The sequence below is a fragment of the Homarus americanus genome, unplaced genomic scaffold, assembly GCF_018991925.1.
Source record: "Homarus americanus isolate GMGI-L3 unplaced genomic scaffold, GMGI_Hamer_2.0 scaffold44060, whole genome shotgun sequence".
In the NCBI taxonomy this organism is placed as follows: domain Eukaryota; kingdom Metazoa; phylum Arthropoda; class Malacostraca; order Decapoda; family Nephropidae; genus Homarus; species Homarus americanus.
The window spans coordinates 567,572-586,252 of record NW_024756871.1 but is presented as its reverse complement, the minus strand read 5'-3'; the positions used below and the strand labels follow the sequence as shown (position 1 = coordinate 586,252).

General features: G+C 41.9%; 1 long non-coding RNA gene across 1 annotated transcript in view; it reads left to right on the top strand.

The window, feature by feature from the left end:
• Positions 1 to 12,192: 12,192 nt before the first annotated feature.
• LOC121856993 overlaps positions 12,193 to 18,681 on the top strand; it is a 54,317-nt gene continuing 47,828 nt past the window's right edge. The window contains exon 1 of the long non-coding RNA XR_006087087.1: positions 12,193 to 12,247. This is a non-coding gene — a long non-coding RNA (uncharacterized LOC121856993). The remainder of the gene's footprint in view (positions 12,248 to 18,681) is intronic.

Genomic DNA, 18,681 nt, shown 5'->3' with positions numbered 1-18,681 from the left:
ATGTAGTCCTGTGTGTACCTGGTGTGGTCATGTGTGTGTTTCTGATGTAGTCATGTACGTACCTGGTGTGGTCATGTGTGTTTCTGATGTAGTCATGTGCGTATCTGGTGTGGTCATGTGTGTTTCTGATGTAGTCATGTGTGTATCTGGTGTGGGACATGTGTGTTTCTGTTGTATCTGATGTAGTCATGTGTGTGTGTGTGTGTGTGTGTGTGTGTGTGTGCTCCTACCTTCCTGAGATGGCCTTGAAACTAGAGCCCAGGTGGATGGATGGTGAGATAGTGGCAAGTGTGTGTTGTCTTACACGGGTTTAAAATCTCTCTCTCTCTGTGTGTGTGACCTCCTCCCATTCACCTTCCTGACCTCTCACCTCCTTGTCCCCTCTAGGGCATTCCACTATAATTTATCATATTATATCTTGTTTCCCCTCATGCCCGTCTGTACCCCCTGTCGTGTGGGTACTCGTACCCCGTGTGGGAGAGAGGTACACCTATATCTACTCTCTCTCTCTCTCTCTCCCCCTCTCTCCCCGTCCCTTTGTTTGTCTACCTTCTACTCTCTCACTTCCCCACAGGTACCGTTGTATACCCTCCCTCCTCCTCAGGTACCGTGTGGTGTACCCTCTTTAACATCGTGGTGCAGTACATTGACCCCGTGAAATTAATCATAAAAAAATGTGTGAATCGTTATTATTATATCGTAAAATGATAAAATTAAGTCTTTAGAAATAATATCATCCTTTTTAGTTTACCTTTGATTTTAATTACTCTCTTTAAGACATATTCATCTGTATGTAAAATAATTTTTTTTCCATTAGTTTAGGTGAAATGAAATGCGGGTTAAGTAAGACAGTACAGTACATTAAACTTTGTCGAAAAAATAATATTGGTCTTCAAATTTTGACTGAATTCATGGTTGGTTTAGTCAGACCAACAGGTATGCTGCGTATCGTGTTATTCTGGACACGGTGGAATTGGCACCTCGGACGGATCAGCTGAAGATTGGGCACCCCACTTTATTTCACCTGATTATTAAACACCCTAACCTAACCTAACTTAACCTAACCTAAACTCTCAAGGTAGCATTAGGGTGTTTAATCATCAGGTGAAAAACTTGGGGTGGGCGAGTCTACACGTGACCCCCTCCCTCCCAGGTACTGTACCATGGTGCACCCCGAGCCACAGGTAGGCTTCCTAACTGGCTATCTCCGTACCCCGGACGCGGTGAGACTGGCACCTCGTCCCTAGATGGTTCCTCTACAGCCGGTGGGTGTTTAAGCAACTCGTTAGTTCTAAATTAAGACGCTTGTTGAGGCGGCCCGTGGGTCGCCCGACAAGATAAAAGTTGATGATCGGCGTGATAGCGCGAGGTGCGAAGGCGAGGACTTTATTTCCAGGTTGTGCTTCCTCGTTAGCAGCTTGTTGCAGTCACCTTATCTGTGGCGGCGGTGTTGTGGGTCACTGGTCGGCGCTGAGAGGCTGGCTGTGTTCTAGGAGTGTCGTGTGTAAGAGTCCTAGCTCACAGATGTTCATTGGTTGGATACATCTTAAAGTGTCTTGTGTATGGTTGTACCTTCTGTGTGTGTGTGTGTGTGTGTGTGTGTGTGTGTGTGTGTGTGTGTGTGTGTGTATTAATATTGGCTTCCTGTGCTCTTATGGGGAACATTCTTGCTTTCTTCTTTAACTATAATTGTGTATATTTGTGTTATTTTCCTGTAATTTTTTGAAAGAAATTTCTTACGTAGAAACCTTACATATCCATGTCTGCTGCCATACAGAGTGCTTTGGTATGACGACTATTTCTTACTAAAAAACTGGCTAATTAATTTCCATTGACATAGATGATAATTTTCCCCAATTGTTTTCATCAGTTTGATCTTTCGTGAGACAAAGAGGGAAGTACCACATCAGCTCGCCGATCCATCGTTTTCCTTATTTTTCTTTGTTTCTGTGTAAATTTTACCATAGATGAACTAAACTCAACAAAAGTCGAGGAAAGTTATTTTTGAAATCGAAAATTAATTAAAAATTTTATTAGCTAGTATCTGGAGAAGTTCCTTGTGACCAATTTATAAAAGAAGTCGACAGTATCCATTCTTCTTCACCCGTGTTTGTGTCCTGAAGGTCGCGTTAAGAAGACTTCCTTTGTGAAAACTCTTAAAAGAATTCTTCGAAAACTGGTGTTCAGGTTTCAGTATCTTTATTCTTACATTATTACAGTATTGTATTAGTATCATCACATCAACGTCCAGCCATCATAGAGCATGTAAGAAAGACACTACTTAAATTAACACATTATCAGCCTAGTTACTTTCTTGGTTGCTGGTACAGTATATCCGGCGTGTACTGTACGTCCAGACTTTGCAAAATCCAGAAAGTAGAGAATTGTTGGAACCTGTAAACGGTCTTAATCACATAGTTGGATCTGATACTGCACTACCAGACACGATACAAAGGAAACTGACTTTCCTTTATAGTCGTTTGAAGTTTTACCAGAATTACACGTTTTTATTTTTATTTTTTTGACTATTAAACAATGATCGCGTGTTAGTTGTCACCACCGTCAACCTCAACTGAGCAAACAAGGAATTTAAATGTATGATAATTGTAATTTTCTTGAGTTACTTAGGGTTAATGTTTATTTTTAGGGGGTAAACATTTTCGTTCTCCACTTGGCTTGAATTCACTTGAGACAGAGCAGATTTAGCTGGAGGTTATGTCCCGAGGGAGGCAGCGAGACTCAGGGAGGTTAACCATATGGCCAGCTGAGTTAAAAATGCAGGATAGAGCGAGGAGTGTTATAAGGTATATATATTACGACTGTCCAGAACTGAAGGAGCTTACCTCTTCAGTCACTAACTTAAGATAGCTTCGTCATAACCTTTTAGTATAGAGAGAGATTACGGGTTATTTAGGGATGTGGCAAAAGCGAGATATTCAAAGTACGGGAGTCTTAGTTTCGGCCTAACCTAACCTAACCTAACCTAACCTTACCTTACCTTACCTACCTTACCTTCTACCTTACCTTACTCCTTACTCAACCACCTTACCTTACCTAACCTAACCTAACTACCTTTACCTTACCTTACCCAACCTAACCCTAACCTTACCTTACCTAACCTACCTTACCTTACCTTACCTTACCTTACCTTACCTTACCTAACCTTACCTTACCTTACCTTACCTTACCTTACCTTACCTGGATGTGATAGAGTGATAGACGAACCATCCTAGGCAAAAAATCTGTATCTGATTGGATGTGTTGAGGCTCCTGTCCCACCATTCATCGAAGGGATCTCATCTCTCCCTTGCTTCCCTTGCTCGGGTAAGAGTAGGGGGCTGTAGGCATATTGATGATTTGAAAGCGATATGGAGCATGTTGCTGTAATTGGATATTGCTAAAACTGTAGTTATTTATATGAGTGAGAGTCTGGCTGTATTCATTCACTGTTTGTAGTAGGATAAAAAATAGTATCATTTATCCTAGCTGGAAATAAGGTTTTGGTTGCTTGCTCTATTTGGAAGGGGTACTCGACTAAACACACACACACACACACCGGGTGAGGTATTACTATACAGTCACTTAAAAAAAAATCCGGGCCTCATTCCGAACGAGTCAGTATCGAAATTATATTTAATAAGGCAGCACCGACAGTGTTAAGATCCTGAACTACACACCTGTGAGTATTCTTGGTTATAATGTCCCTTACCTGAGGATGTTCTACACATTTCCTCTAACATTCCGTTCTGAATGTAATAGTAAAAAAAATAAAAAAATATACAAGTGATTGCTCTCTCTCTCTCTCTCTCTCTCTCTCTCTCCTGGTGAAGATAGCATGTTATTGAAGTTCTCGGGGAAGAATGCCATTCTTAATACAGTACGTATGAAAATTATGCTCTTGATCATTATGACAACAGACATTTCAATATGTTTACATGCACATCAATAACATGTTTATAGGTGAATCTTGATTAAATTAATGAAATAAGATGTAACAAATACTGGAGATACAACAAATAAATATTGTAATACATAGTCAAAACAGATGCGACCCAAGTGACATCTTATCGACCACCACCAGCTAAATCTCTCCTGGCGGCGGGGATGTATAGAACTGTTTCACGCAGTATTTTTACTAAAAGATTGGATCACTTGTTTTAATATGAAAAGGAATTTTATTGTGGTGGTTTGACTCCCACACACGAGTCGCACACACGGGAGGCTCAGAGCAGTGCATACAGCTCGTCCCAAACGAGCGAATGAGTGATTACCTAAACTATAGCGACCCGTTTCTCTATACACTCACCTTAAGGGATTATAGTAACCCAAATATTGATTTCTACAGTATTAGTCTCGTAATGTTTTTATGAAAATCAAAACTGAACCAGAGGACTCACAGGGTTCGCTCCAGTGGTTCATTCTGATTGGCGATGACATGTTTCTGGTACGGAGTCGGAATAGTGTGTGTGTGTTGTGTATCTGTGTGCGCGCGCGCGTGTGTGTGCGCTTTTAGAGTCCGGGTATGTCTGGATAAACACGATATAGTCAGTTGTTGAACATGACCCTGAGTTTTATATCTCTGTTAAAGCATCGCTGTGAGGTCTGACTAGGTTTGCTTGTACTGTGTTATTCTCCAGAACAAGTCAAGCTGTGTGGCCTCTCTGAGTAACACTGGGATATCGTCTGAGTAACACTGGGATATCGTCTGAGTAACATTGGGATATCATCTGAGTAACACTGGGATATCGTCTGAGTAACACTGGGATATCATCTGAGTAACACTGGGATATCGTCTGAGTAACACTGGGATATCGTCTGAGTAACACTGAGATATCGTCTGAGTAACACTGGGATATCGTCTGAGTAACACTGGGATATCGTCTGAGTAACACTGGGATATCGTCTGAGTAACACTGAGATATCGTCTGAGTAACACTGAGATATCGTCTGAGTAACACTGAGATATCGTCTGAGTAACACTGGGATATCGTCTGAGTAACACTGGGATAACGTCTGAGTAACACGGGGATATCGTAACACTAGGATATTACAAAGTTAGACTAGAGAAGGTATGGTAAATATGCTGGTGTATTTAGTCTGTTAGGTCTTGAGGATATGGAGGAACATGTGAAACTAATTAGACTGCCGATGCATTTTAGAAGGTTACTGTACTGTATGTTATAACCCACCTCTATGGTTTGTTTATATCACAAGGTCATAATAATTTTGGGTCGATTGTCTTTTGTTTTATAATGCGGTTTGGGGCGGTGGTATGGACTCGCTTCACATGTTGTAATATTTACCTACGTCTAGCGGAGCCTATATTATATTGGGGCACACTCGGGTAGACCTCATTTGAGTTACCTGTTCGTTGCTCTCTCTCTCTCTCTCTCTCTCTCTCTCTCTCTCTCTCTCTCTTTCATGACAGTGGCGTGGGTGGTTTTGTTTCCAATCAGAAATCACTCTATTAAAGTGATGTGAGACTTGTTGCTTGTTTTAACAGGGGTGCCACATGCCGTATTAAGGTCTCAGAAATCGATGTTTCTCTCGGGAACATTTTGGAAAGGAATGTCACGCAGGGAGGACACATTAGACGCTGAGCTCCTGCGTGTATTTCCTCGATCATGTCTCCAGATAGTGTGTGTGTGTGTTCTTATAATATCCGAGCAGGATAGGACTCGGAGCAACGGATTCAGGTTGGATAAGTTTAGGTTTAGGAGGGACATAGGAAGAAACTGGTTCACAAATAGGGTGGTGGACGAGTGGAACAAGCTTAGCAATTTTGTAGTAAGTGCTGGAACTCTGGAAAGTTTCAAAAGGAGGCTAGATAAATTCATGGATGATAGAGAGTAGTAATAACTCTCAACAGGAGCTGCCATGCACAGGCCAACCGGCCTATTGCAGACTCCTTATTTTCTTATGTTCTTATGTGTGTGTGTGTGTGTGTGTGTGTGTGTGTGTGTGTTACAACTCAGTGTCACGGCGTATTCTACTGTACTTATAATCCGTTGATCGTTATGTTCCCAGAGGTAAAAATCCAACGCCAATGACAATCCCTGGAAATGAGAAATTCGCTCAATATTCGTCATTAAAACTCCCTTCTGAAATACGGCATTAAATGTGTTTGCTTTTGTCTCTAAAATACTTCACGTCAGAGATTGCTTTCCTGACTGAGCGACATCCGGCGTTTCAGGCAGTAGATTTCAGGTTTATTGTGTGGTGTCCCGAGTGAGACCACACCGGCGGGGCCACAATTATATGATGATCCACTTGTCATCGATTTAATGAGACCGGTGGGCTTGGCTGCAGTCATTTATGTATGAGGCAGGCTATCTCTTGGTTGATGGTGGGCTGTGGGTGGGCTAAAGGTGTGCTGGGGGTGGGCTAAAGGTGGGCTGGGAGCGGCCCAAAGCAGGACTGGTGGTGTGTTGGGGCTGAGTAATGGTGGGCTTTGGGTGGATTGGAGATTTGGGTTAAGCATGGATTATTATTATTATTATTGATATTATTATTATTATTAATTCTACTGAGAATGTTTGCATGCCAATAATAAAGTTCCATCACACTTATATCATTGTGAAGTCATTAAGTATCTGTTTTATAATGAATGATAATACAAATTCTTCCGCATATATTAAAAGACAAGTCGGACGGCCAGTAGAGTGCACTTAGACCACTCCTGTACACGCTATTTTGGGTGAGGACTTGTTAAGGATTATCCAGAGATTGACTTTACAATAACAAAGCCATTTTGTGCTGGAGGGGGAGGTCGGCGCTTGGTCACTAGTGAGGTCTTTTGTCCAGTTGTGTACACCATAGTCAGTGTATAAACGAGCCTAGTGTGTACAAACGAGCCCCGTGTTATGTGAGGTAGTTTTTGTTTTCGCTACAGTAGTTGATCACGATTAAAAGTCCTTTTATGCCCCTGAAGCTTCGAATCAGTGGAACGAGTCTCCGAACTGTTTGTCTTGTGTACTCTTATATGTAGCGCTGTTAGTGTCTCATTTGATTGGATTTGTTACAGTTTGGAACAAGAGTGTCAAGGAACTTATATCCGTGCCTGTACAATAAGTTCTTTAATGATAGATTTTATGATGTACAAAAAAAGTTAGATGATCAGAAATTTTAATCGGGTTTATGACTTAGTTTGAGTTACTCGCTATTACCAACACTAACTGTTTATCTTTCGAAGCACAGGCGATGAAATTTATTCTTTGTGTGTGTGTGTGTGTGTGTGTGTGTGTGTGTGTGTGTGTGTGAACTGATGAACATAAAGATTAATTCGTAGCTCCAGTTTTTCCCAATGAGGACACCGTCGATCTCATGGTGTTGTGATGACGAGACATAAACACCTTATGTATACGACAGGTTGGAAGTAATCATCTATAATATATCCAGGGAGTTATAGAAGATGTCTAGTATAAGTTATAGAGATTTATTCCAGCTGTCAAATTAACGTTACAGAGAAGAACATCAACACGGGATGAATTATTATGCTTCTAGATGTTTAAGATACTGGAACTACTACATTTAATATTTGCATAATTACATGTTTGATTGATGTTTTTTGTCGCGGTGTCACAAATGATGATGGATGGTAGTTGTACTGGTGTTACGTTGGCTGCAGGATGTTTGGTGTGTTGGATGTTAAGTCAAAGTGAAGATTTCCAATGTTATCTTGTACAGGGGTAGTGATGGTAATTGATTTTATAACCACAGTAGAGTTGAAGAAATTGATTTGAACAGTTGTTGATGGTGTTGATGTATGTGTAAAACTATCCTTAGAGTCTTTATTATTAACTTGTATTGATGGGTTAAGTCCCTTATTATACACTTATCTTTTCTTCTGTCTTGAGTGTCTCCTTGGTGGACTGTTGAGGTGTCTAAGGTGTAATATGGTCTGCCCTGTCACACACACACACACACACACACAATATACATATACATACTGGGCATTACTGGAGATATTATCCACTTAAGGCGTGCAATAAAACAATCACAAGGCTTCACGAATCCGCTTCTGGCCACAAAACACCACCTGTGAAACATCAGAAGCGCTTATGACGACCAAATGACTTTAATTATAGTCTACGATCTATTAATGATAACCTGTTCTAATTTCTTATATATACTTTATGCATTGCAACATTGTCTTTTTTTATACTCGTGTTGATTTACTAAATTTATTAATGGTCGTTTCCTTCATGTAAGTATTGTTTTAAATATTGCAAACTTGTGGTGGTAGTTAATAGGTATTTTGCTTTAGGCTTGTTGTAGGTAATGCTTGCGTGCTTCTCTGCTTGTACGGTCTGGTGTGTGTTGGCGTATGTATGTATGTATGTATGTATGTATGTCATAATAATAATAATAATAATTAATGGTTTATTGAAAGAGCATGGCAGCCGGAAGGCTAAAAATATACAATTACATAAATGGGGAATGGGTCTTTTAACATAAGAACATAAGAAAATGAGGAGTCTGCAATAGGCCGGTTGGCCTGTGCATGGCAGCTCCTGTCGAGAGTTACTACCACTCTCTATCATCCATGAATCTATCCAGCCTCCTTTTGAAACTTTTCAGCTTTCCAGCACTTACTACAAAGTTGCTAAGCTTGTTTCACTCGTCCACCACCCTATTTGTGAACCAGTTCCTTCCTCGACAGGAGCTGCCATGCACAGGCCAACCGGCCTATTGCAGACTCCTTATTTTCTTATGTTCTATCTCCCTCCTAAACCTAAACTTATCCAACTTGAATCCGTTGTTCCGAGTCCTATCCTGCTCGGATATTATAAGAACTTTATCTATATCACCTTTATTGATTCCTTTCACCCACTTAAATACTTCTATCATATCTCCCCGCACTCTTCGTCTTTCTAGGGAATGCAAGTTTAGTTTCTTTAACCTATCCTGATATGGAAGGTTTCTAAGTTCCGCAATCATTTTCGTCATTCTTCGCTGCACCGACTCTAGTGAATTGATATCCATTCTATAATAAGGTCTCTTGATTTACAAATGATATACAGGTAACATAGGTCATACAAATATGATATATAACAATTAGGTGTTGATAACTTTTACAATGGTTGGGACTGAGCTGTTCTTATAATAATCAGTTCGTGCTTGTATGGGCTGGATGCGGTTGGGCAGGTGTGTGTCCACGTGGCCAGGAGAGTAGCTTGGGGCAATGCAGGTGTGCTCCATCCTTCAGATTAGGTCAGGTGAAGCCGTGAGGTCAGGTCAGGTTAGGTCAGATCCAGCCACACTCGGTATTACACTGCTGTGTTTTTGTGCTTTTCCTTGGAATACACCTTAGGAACACTGTTTGGTAGTCAATCGTTCACTGATCACTTGAATGTTTTGCTGAATAGATCCCGGTGTAGTAAGGCTGGGAGGGTGTTGGGATATAGTAGAGGGAGGGGGCCAAACAGACTCGGCCTGCCTGCTCAAACTGGGAGCGCCTTCAGGGCACGTCGTCTCGCTGGTGGTTAACAAATAGTGTATGTATGTATGTAACTCTCTATATTCGTCTTTCTACAATCAGGTGTATAAAATAAACTCACTCAGTAATTTCAGTTGATTTGGTGGGATGTCGTGTGTGTGTGTGTGTGTGTGTGTGTGTGTGTGTGTGTGTGTGTGTGTGTGTGTGTGTCGCCACGTTATATTGTCCATTGCAAGTGTGAACAGACGGCTGGGGATTAATATATATTATCTTGACGTAAATCTTGTTATATTGTTCCTAATGTATCTGGTTTATGTTCACCGTCTTGTGCTTTCGTTATCGTTCACTTGTGTTCTTGATCATATGAGCTTTACTGGAACTGCAAGTGTTGAGTTTATTTTTTTTTTGGCGACGTTTACAGAGTCGAGTTATTTAGTTATTATTATTATTATTATTATTATTATTATTATTATTATTATAGATTACAGTTCATTTTCTATCATGCTCATTATACTTATCAACCCCCAAGTCAGTAGTTTACTCACACTCAGACAACAAAGCCTTAGTACCTGTAGTCATTATACACACAAATTCCTCTGTCAACCTGGGAGAAAAGATGCCCTAATTAATTACCATTACGCGAGGTGTCTGTATATATAGACGCAGGGAGACAGGTAGAGCGGAACTACTCCTGCTTCTTCTCCTCGTTCAAGGCCAAGTAGGACCTTGAAACCCTCGCCGACAGCTGGTACAAAGACTCAGCAGACAAAGACAGTGAACGGACGCCAACAAGAGGTAGTAAATACAAGAGGGATGGTTCACCTGGTCAAATAAACGGAACCCATGTGAAGAAGCAAGCAAGGGGAGGGAGAGGTGAGGGGGGAGGGGGGTAGGTAGGGAGAAATTAGGGAGGTGGGGAGAGAGGGAGGGAGGTAAGTAGGGGAATGGGGTATGTGTAGCTGGAGGGATAATTAAGGTTCTAGAGCCACAGGTAGAATATTTCCCAGGTGTTGTTTAACCAGACCTTCCTTACCTGACTGATGGATGGTTTATGCGAAATGTCTTTGGATTTTTTTTTTTTTTTTTTGCGGCTGAACCCAACAAGTAACCAATTCTCTGTCACCCTTGTCTTAATTTGAGCTTGCATCAGTCCACAGTATATAATTTGTTAGATGAAACTTTTTTTTAAGAATGAAAGATGATTAAAGGTGATTGGCAGGTGAGTTGGCGTGTAGGGGGGGCGGCCTTGATTGGTACGGCAGCGAAGGTGACTTACAGGTGATCACTTTTAGTATATTCTACAACACGATAACAGACTGGTTTATTTTACTGCCTTTATGTTTGCTGTTTATGTAGACGGGGTATATGGATTTGTACCTGTCTGTCTGTTTGTCTGTCCCACTTTAGTTTGCTATAAGAATTACCAAAAAAAAACCACAGTATACACAGGTAGATCTAGATTTTGTTATACGCATGAGGAACATAATAAGTAGAACACATGAATACGAATGAGACACATAGATACGCATGACACATATATACGTGCGTGAGACATAAACGAGGATGAGAGACATACTGTAGACGAGCTTGTAGTATAACCGTAGTCTCGTAAAACAGTTATGGTGAGAAACATGATTTTTTTCTTCTATATATTGAAATACGCTGGTCTCTCTCTCTCTCTCTCTCTCTCTCTCTCTCTCTCTCTCTCTCTCTCTCTCTCTCTCTCTCTCTTTCGATAGAGCGTTGGGTGGGTTTGAGAGAGAGAGAGAGAGAGAGAGAGAGAGAGGGAGGTAAACACATAGGAGTAAACCCCCCCTCCACCCCCTCCCCCCCACCCCCGTGTCCTTCTCAAGGTCACGAGGTCTCTCCCTGTACACGAAGACTAAATAGACCATACTGTTTCTGATTAGCTCCCGTGTGACGTTCTCTCTCTTGTTTTGATGTTTATTCCCTCTCTCTTATGTTCTCCTCTTCTCCTTTATTCTCTTTTTCCCCCTGTTTGTTATTTTTATCGTCTTTTTTATTCATCCATTTTGTTTGGATTTTTCTTTCTCTTCTTTTGTTATTTTTACTGTTTTTTTATTCGCCTTTTTTCCTTGATTCTTCTTTCGTTGGGGAGTTTGTTGTACGCATTGAAGTCTCCCGTCATGCAGTTGTCCACCTGTGACTTTCGTAGTTTACCTGCCTCAAATGGTTTACCTGGCTTAATGTAGTTTACCTGGCTTATGTAGTTTACCTGTGGCTCCTGTAATTTACCTGACTTATATGGTTTAGGTGGCTGTGTTTTTAGGGGCGACTGTTTGTTTACTTGTGGTGTACCATTCATAGACAGTGTGCAGCGACCACCTTCTCCCAGGACACTCACCCCTCACACAGCGTCTAGTGCATGACACACACCTGCTTCAGGTCCCTCCCTCCCTCCACAGCCTGCATGATCCTCCTTCACTACACACAACCTCTCCACCTTCCCCTCCTCATCTTACTCCTCCTCCTCCTGCTCTTACCTGCCTCCATCTCCCACACACTCCCCGCACCCCCCACACTGCCTACTCCCCCACATAAGGCCAGACACAAACACACACACGCCGGGACAGCATGCACACACACACACACACACACACACACACACACACACACACACACACACACACAGAGCAGACTGGGTCCTGCAGTAGGCGAGCGGGTTGCCAGCTAGTGAGTTGGGCGGGTAGGGCAGCAGCCTCGCCACTCGCCAGCCACAAGTCAGTCGCCGGTGTGGGGCGGTTCAGTCCTGCCATCCCGTCTCGGCGCATGCGTTCGTCCACCCGTGTAGGAGTGCTTCGCCGTGCGTGTGTGTGTGCTTGCAGTGCTCGTGTGCGCTCATTGTGAATTCGAATCGTATTGAAATTGCCTGTGATCACGAGAGGATAAAGCATTGTTTTCCGTGGCCGTTGAGGTGGCTGTGTTCCCCCCACCAGGAGTGTCCGGGGTTAAATAATTTGTCTGGCATACTGCAAGGTGAGGATGGCAAGCAGCGGCCAAGTACAGTGATTGCAGCAAGCACAGTGAACACAAGTCTGGGTGCTACGGCCGAGGCTGCTTTAATGTCGAGGCGGTGACTGTGAGGACGCCGGAGCTCCTCATCCCATAACCTCATGACTTAATGAGGTGGAGCGTGAGGTTGTGAGGAGGTTGGTAGGGGTTAAGAAGTGTGCAGGAAGGTGACAAGTCTCCTCTGTGACGATTGGTATGCAGCTTGCAACATTGTCTTTTTGGTTGTTTTATCCGCAAGACGCCCCACTATACCAACATGCCCTCGCGTGAACCCCACGGGATAAAGAGGTATGTTGAGGAGCCACACGGGAGGGAGTGTTTGAAGGGAAGGATCACACGGAGACGCCCCCTGAGATGATTAACCCATGTGACAAAGGACCTGGTGGCGAGCATAACGGGGTCGGGGGGAGAGGTACTTCTGACTGTTTGTTCACGTTACCTCCGAGTGAGACGGCATTTTTTATTTGAGGTCATGAGCCACAGTGGTCATCTTCACGAAGTTTATAATGCAGGTGGTGACCGTAGGGCAGGTGTAGGGGTACCCGGGGGGGATAGGGAGCGCACCGCCCTGGGCCGCTCGCCAACACCAGGACTCTTGTGGTGTAATAGGGAAGGTGTTGACCCGAATGGACTGACTATAGTGGTGGTGGTGGTGACCGTGTCTGTGTAATTCATCAACAAGTCCGACTAACGGAATGAAATGCTATGATTGCACTTAATGGTCGTCTACCTTAATCGCTTTTCATAACTCTTTGCTATTAGCGAGTCAGAGTGGGGCTTGGCGGGGTGATGTTGACGGTCCAGGGTTTATGTATCGCCTTCTGTTGATGACCCGCTCGCCCGACCGCCCCTCTTATAGATCCTACACCCTGACACTTTGTTGGGTAATTATAATGAGAGAAACAACGTCGTAATGAAGTCAATAATGATAATAGTTATGATGATATTGATAGGAATAAGACTGTTAATGTCTCTTAGGATAATGATGATATTAACAACAACGAAAATAATAATAATAATGATGAGTGATAATAATGACAATAATAGTTATAAGCCATCAGAAACACTGTACTAATTATTTAAACATGCAAAAAGGAAGCACAGGGGATGAAAATCAGACCATGGGGGTGTTGGTGACTTACCTAGACGTACTATACCCTTACCAGAGGCTCATAATACACAGAATATAATAACCTAAACTAATGATCTTTATATGACAGAGAAACAAAAAACACAGTGGTAATATTTAATTCTGTTTCGCTTGCTTCTATAACTATTGATTCTGGATGTGTGGTTTAGGTATGTATTTCTCCGTTTACAGATGACAACAGTGCAATATTATCCTTCTTCACAGGTTACCTAAATAAAGGTGTGAGGTATTGATAGTTTGATTGTAAAGTGATATCTAGAAAGTTTTATATCAAGGTCGAAGGGTCTCTCTCTCTCTCTCTCTCTCTCTCTCTCTCTCTCTCTCTCTCTCTCTCTCTCTCTCTCGATTTGTTTTCATAGAGCAGACAGGTGCAGCTAATATAAAAAAAAAGACACTGGTCTTGGAAAATAAAAATATACATCCCTCACATACACGAACATATGACATCCATCAGCTTGGTCAAGAGAGGCGGGGTGTTGAGCTGACTAACACGAACCCACTAAACGCAGTGCCATAAAGGTTTTAATGATACGAATTAACACATTGATTATAGGCCTTATTGAACCACTACGATTTACTAAAGAACTTATGTCATCGTAATCAAAATTTAACACAAGGTACTCACCAGGTAAAATTGATCACATACCAGGGAACTGCATCATAACACCCAAGGGGAAGAGACTCGAGATTACCCACCTGCTGGGGGAGTCACTCACTACCATACCTGGGGTGTTTGGTGATTAGCGGGCCTCCTCCTCCTCCTCCTGGGGTCAGAGAGGCAGTGGATTCATACGCAGGAGTCATGGCTGGAGGTGCGCTTACTGAGATGATGAATCATGATATGACGCTGGAATGACAGTGAGTTATGGGAGCAGTGACCTGCGGCAGAACAAGGCTGTTGACTTTAGTAAAGCAAGGTGTTATAATTGACTTCAGTTTAGCCAGGTAATTGACTTCAGTAAAGTAAGGTGTTTTATTAACTTCACTTCAGCAAGGTGTTATAATTACCTTCACTTCAGCAATGTGTTATACCTGTAATTAACTGCAGTTCAAGAAGGTGTTATAATTGCCAGCAAGCCAAGCTCTCCCAGTATCCCATCAGGCAAGGTACGAGTGTCTGGGGAAGGTGTCGTGTCAACAGGTAAAGGTGGGAAACTCAACACACCTTGTCTCTACCTTGTTGTTATTGACTCTTAAATGAACCACCTTGTTAGAGATACCCAGCACAGTAGAATATAAGAAGGAATATTCTTGTGTGGGATTGAATATTTCGTTTACGGCATATATATAAAAACATAAAAAAATAAGTCTTACACACACACACATTATATTGCAAAATTTCTCAACATTTTATAGTTGCAATGTGGTTACGAGATATCACCTAAAATGTACTTAAAATCATGGGTTTCATGTCCTTCAGAATATTGATTTGTATGTACCAAAATATTAGCTGACAAACTGTTGAAATGTCAAACACGATGTAAGTCTGATTTGATTCAGGTCACGTAGGAATCCCAGGTAACAAGCGTGAATAATTGTTAACTTAGAAAAAAAAATATTTACTGACCTCAAATTACGTGCTTAAAGTGTCAAGTATTTTGATAAAGGTTATTTTCTGATGTGGTATAGATTTCTTTAGGATTTTGTGCCAGGATTAAGGCATTGAATTGGTAGAGAGTCTTAACGATGGGTGTTGGTGAATTGGGTTGTTAGTAGTGGTTCACCAGATCACACCATGACCGTCTTTGAAAATTGAAATTGAGATTGAAATTTTTTGTAGCCAGAATAACATAGATATAAACTAGACAACAGGAAGAAGAGGATTGATTTGGATGAGTCTTTCGAGTGTTGCAGCTCTCTTAAAGCCAGTACTTGTATCAGTAGTTTGAGAAAATAGGTTAAGAAAGAATTTGCTAAAGCTGTGTGTGTGTGTGTGGAAAGACTCCTCTGTAAAACATTCCTCCTCACCACTACTATGAGCCAAGAAGATTTTCTCACCGGACCAGACGTCATCCATCTTACAGAAACAAGATATATCACAGTAGGGCGGCGTCTATAAAGTAGAAAATTACTCCCGTCTCGTTCACAAACCACATAGTATATCCTCCGTAATAACATCACATTACCAAGGACGCGATGTGGCGATCACTCAGTCAGTGGTTTAGCTACTCCCAGGACACCGTTAAGGCAGTAAAAAAAAAAAGGGGGTAGTTTCGCTCTGTCTCGGACACGGCGGGTTGGGGCAGGTAAGGTTTCCTCTGCCCACCACAGACTCGACGTTGTAAGGGAGGAACCCGTTCTCATCGCTCACGTTACTGCTCTTATAACTTAATCTCGGGCGTAGAGGGTCATTTAATCCCTTTAAATAGTATTGGTACAAGTGGGAAGATGGTTTACCGAGACTCTTGACCACCTCAGGGCTACGTCGATATATAATTGGTTTTGGTTCCTGTTGTCGTGTGGTGGAGTGTGAACGGCGTAGGACAGGTAGTGTGGGAAGTGGGGCTCTTTTTGTCTTACCTGCAGGAGAAATCAGGTAATCAGGTTATATATTGTGTGTGTTTATGTTTATGTGAGGTACGTGTGTGAGCTGGACTCTTCATCGGAAACAAGTAGTGGTAATTCTCTTCTTTTTTTTCCGCGTTGTAGTACTGTTAGGCTCCAGCTGACGTGTTTATTACTTTACCATTGTTCTCACCTGTGTAACATTCACAACTAACTCACAGGTAACACATATAATCCCTGATGGTGGCCGGTGTGAGTGTGTGGGTGGGTGGGTGGAGTGGGTAGCGTGGACAGCTGAGACAGGTTGCTGGAGTCATTTGATACCATGCTGCTACACACACACACACACCCACCTGGCATCCTGTCCAGCTCCATGTCTGACACACAGTAACACTCAGGCGATATAAAGTTAACACGTAAACTCATGTTGTTGATGCACCTCGATGTAACTCTTGTATTTTTCCCTCTCGATACCAGATTTAAATATCATTCTATTTTATTTTTGGAAACAGATGAAGTGTACAGGTAATCATCCCTATATATACCTGTAATCTGCTAATAGGACCAATAATCATTCAGGTACACTCGTCTATCCATCATCTAAATCTAAGAAAGTTAGCTTGAACTCCACGAGCTTCCCTGTTGGGCGTTGTAATGGCTCTGAGCTTCTCATTACATAGGATATAAGAGGGTGCCCAATAAACTAGCCCTGGCGCTAAGTGGGAAATTGTACAGTGTGTGGTGTAAAGTTTATAATCGGGTGGTAAGTGATGCAACGTTTATTGGTGGGGTATTAAGTGGTATACAACGTTTATTGCTGGAGTATTAAGTGGTATACAACGTTTATTGCTGGAGTATTAAGTGGTATATAACGTTTATTGGTGGGGTATTAAGTGGTATACAACGTTTATTGCTGGGGTATTAAGTGGTATACAACGTTTAGTGCTGGGGTATTAAGTGGTATACAACGTTTAGTGCTGGGGTATTAAGTGCTATGCAACGTTTATTGCTGGGGTATTAAGTGGTATACAACGTTTATTGCTGGGGTATTAAGTGGTATACAACGTTTAGTGCTGGGGTATTAAGTGCTATGCAACGTTTATTGCTGGGGTATTAAGTGGTATACAACGTTTAGTCACTGAGGTATAATTATGTTGCACAGCGCTGATCACCAAAGCAACACAAGCAGCCGTGTCATTCCGGTATCACTCACTACAGCTGATATTCAATCCTTCACACAGTAAAGTTATTTTATATATTTTTATGACTGTGTTGTTGTTGCTGTTGTTGTTTTTGTTGTTGCTGTTGTTGTTTTTTTGTTGTTGTTTTTGTTGTTGCTGTTGTTTTTGTTATTGTTTTTGCTGTTTTTTGTTGTTGCTGTTCTTGTTTTTTTGTTGCTGTTGCTGTTTTTGCTGTTGATGTTGTTGTAGTTGTTGTTGTTGTGGCGTGGGCTGTGGGTGAGGTAGACAGGACAGTATAACCATCTCTTATAAAGGAGGAACTGTAGAATACATGATACATTAGGGTGGTGATAATCTTATAGTGTGAGAAGGAAGGATCACAAGACTCTTCAGAAATAACTGTTTAACGTGGAATTTGATTGTGTGTTTATGTTCCTTTATCGGTCATGTTTTTTTTGTTAAGATGATTGGATATAACACTTCCTAATGATCTTGAGTGGTATCTGTACCTGCCCTTGTGTACCTGAGCTTGCATATGTACCTGTCCTTGCACCTGCACTTGTCCTTGCATCTGTACTTGTACTTGTATGTGTCTGTGCCTGTGGTATTACTAGTGAATTGAAAGAATGAATGTAAAATGAAAGAGTAGTGGACACTGACCCGAGTCGCGCGCGCGCGCGCGTGTGTGTGTGTGTGTGTGTGTGTGTGTGTGTGTGTGTGTGTGCAGCAGAACGACTGGGTAGGCCGCGCCCGTCACCCACTCTACTGTACCTCAACCTGGTCTTGCTGTTTCCTAAGCCCCTCTGGGTCCTGCATCAAGGTGTGGGATGACTTGAGCTGTGTCGCGCTAACTATCCTTCTCCTCGTTTCCTTCTGTAATTCCTTAGTGTTTTTTTTGGTTCACTTCGTTCATCCTACTTTCCTTACTCCTCCCATCGTTACTTCTTTTCTTCTCTCATTTCATTCTTTTCGTTCAATTATCATTCTTTCTTTGATGTCTTTCTTTTTTCTTTTCTTCCTTTCCCTTTATTTGCTCTCTTCTTTTTCCTTATTTTTTTCTATTCCTTAATTTACTTATTTTCACTTCGCTTCCCTCATCTTTTTTCCTCTAGCCTTTCTCCTTTTCCTACCCCCTTTCTTCTCTTTTTTTTCATCACCTTCCTTCCCTGCTTCTTATATTCCTTGCCTTCTTTCTTCCTTCATATTTTCCTCTCTTCTCCTTTCTCCTTCTCCTCCTTTTAATTCTCTTTCTCCATTCTTTACTGTTCTTCCCACATTTTCTTTCCCTCATTCTCTTCATCCCACATTCCACTGAATACCTCCAATACTTCCGGGAAAAATCAAGAAATTTTATGAAGTGATCCCCTAATTGT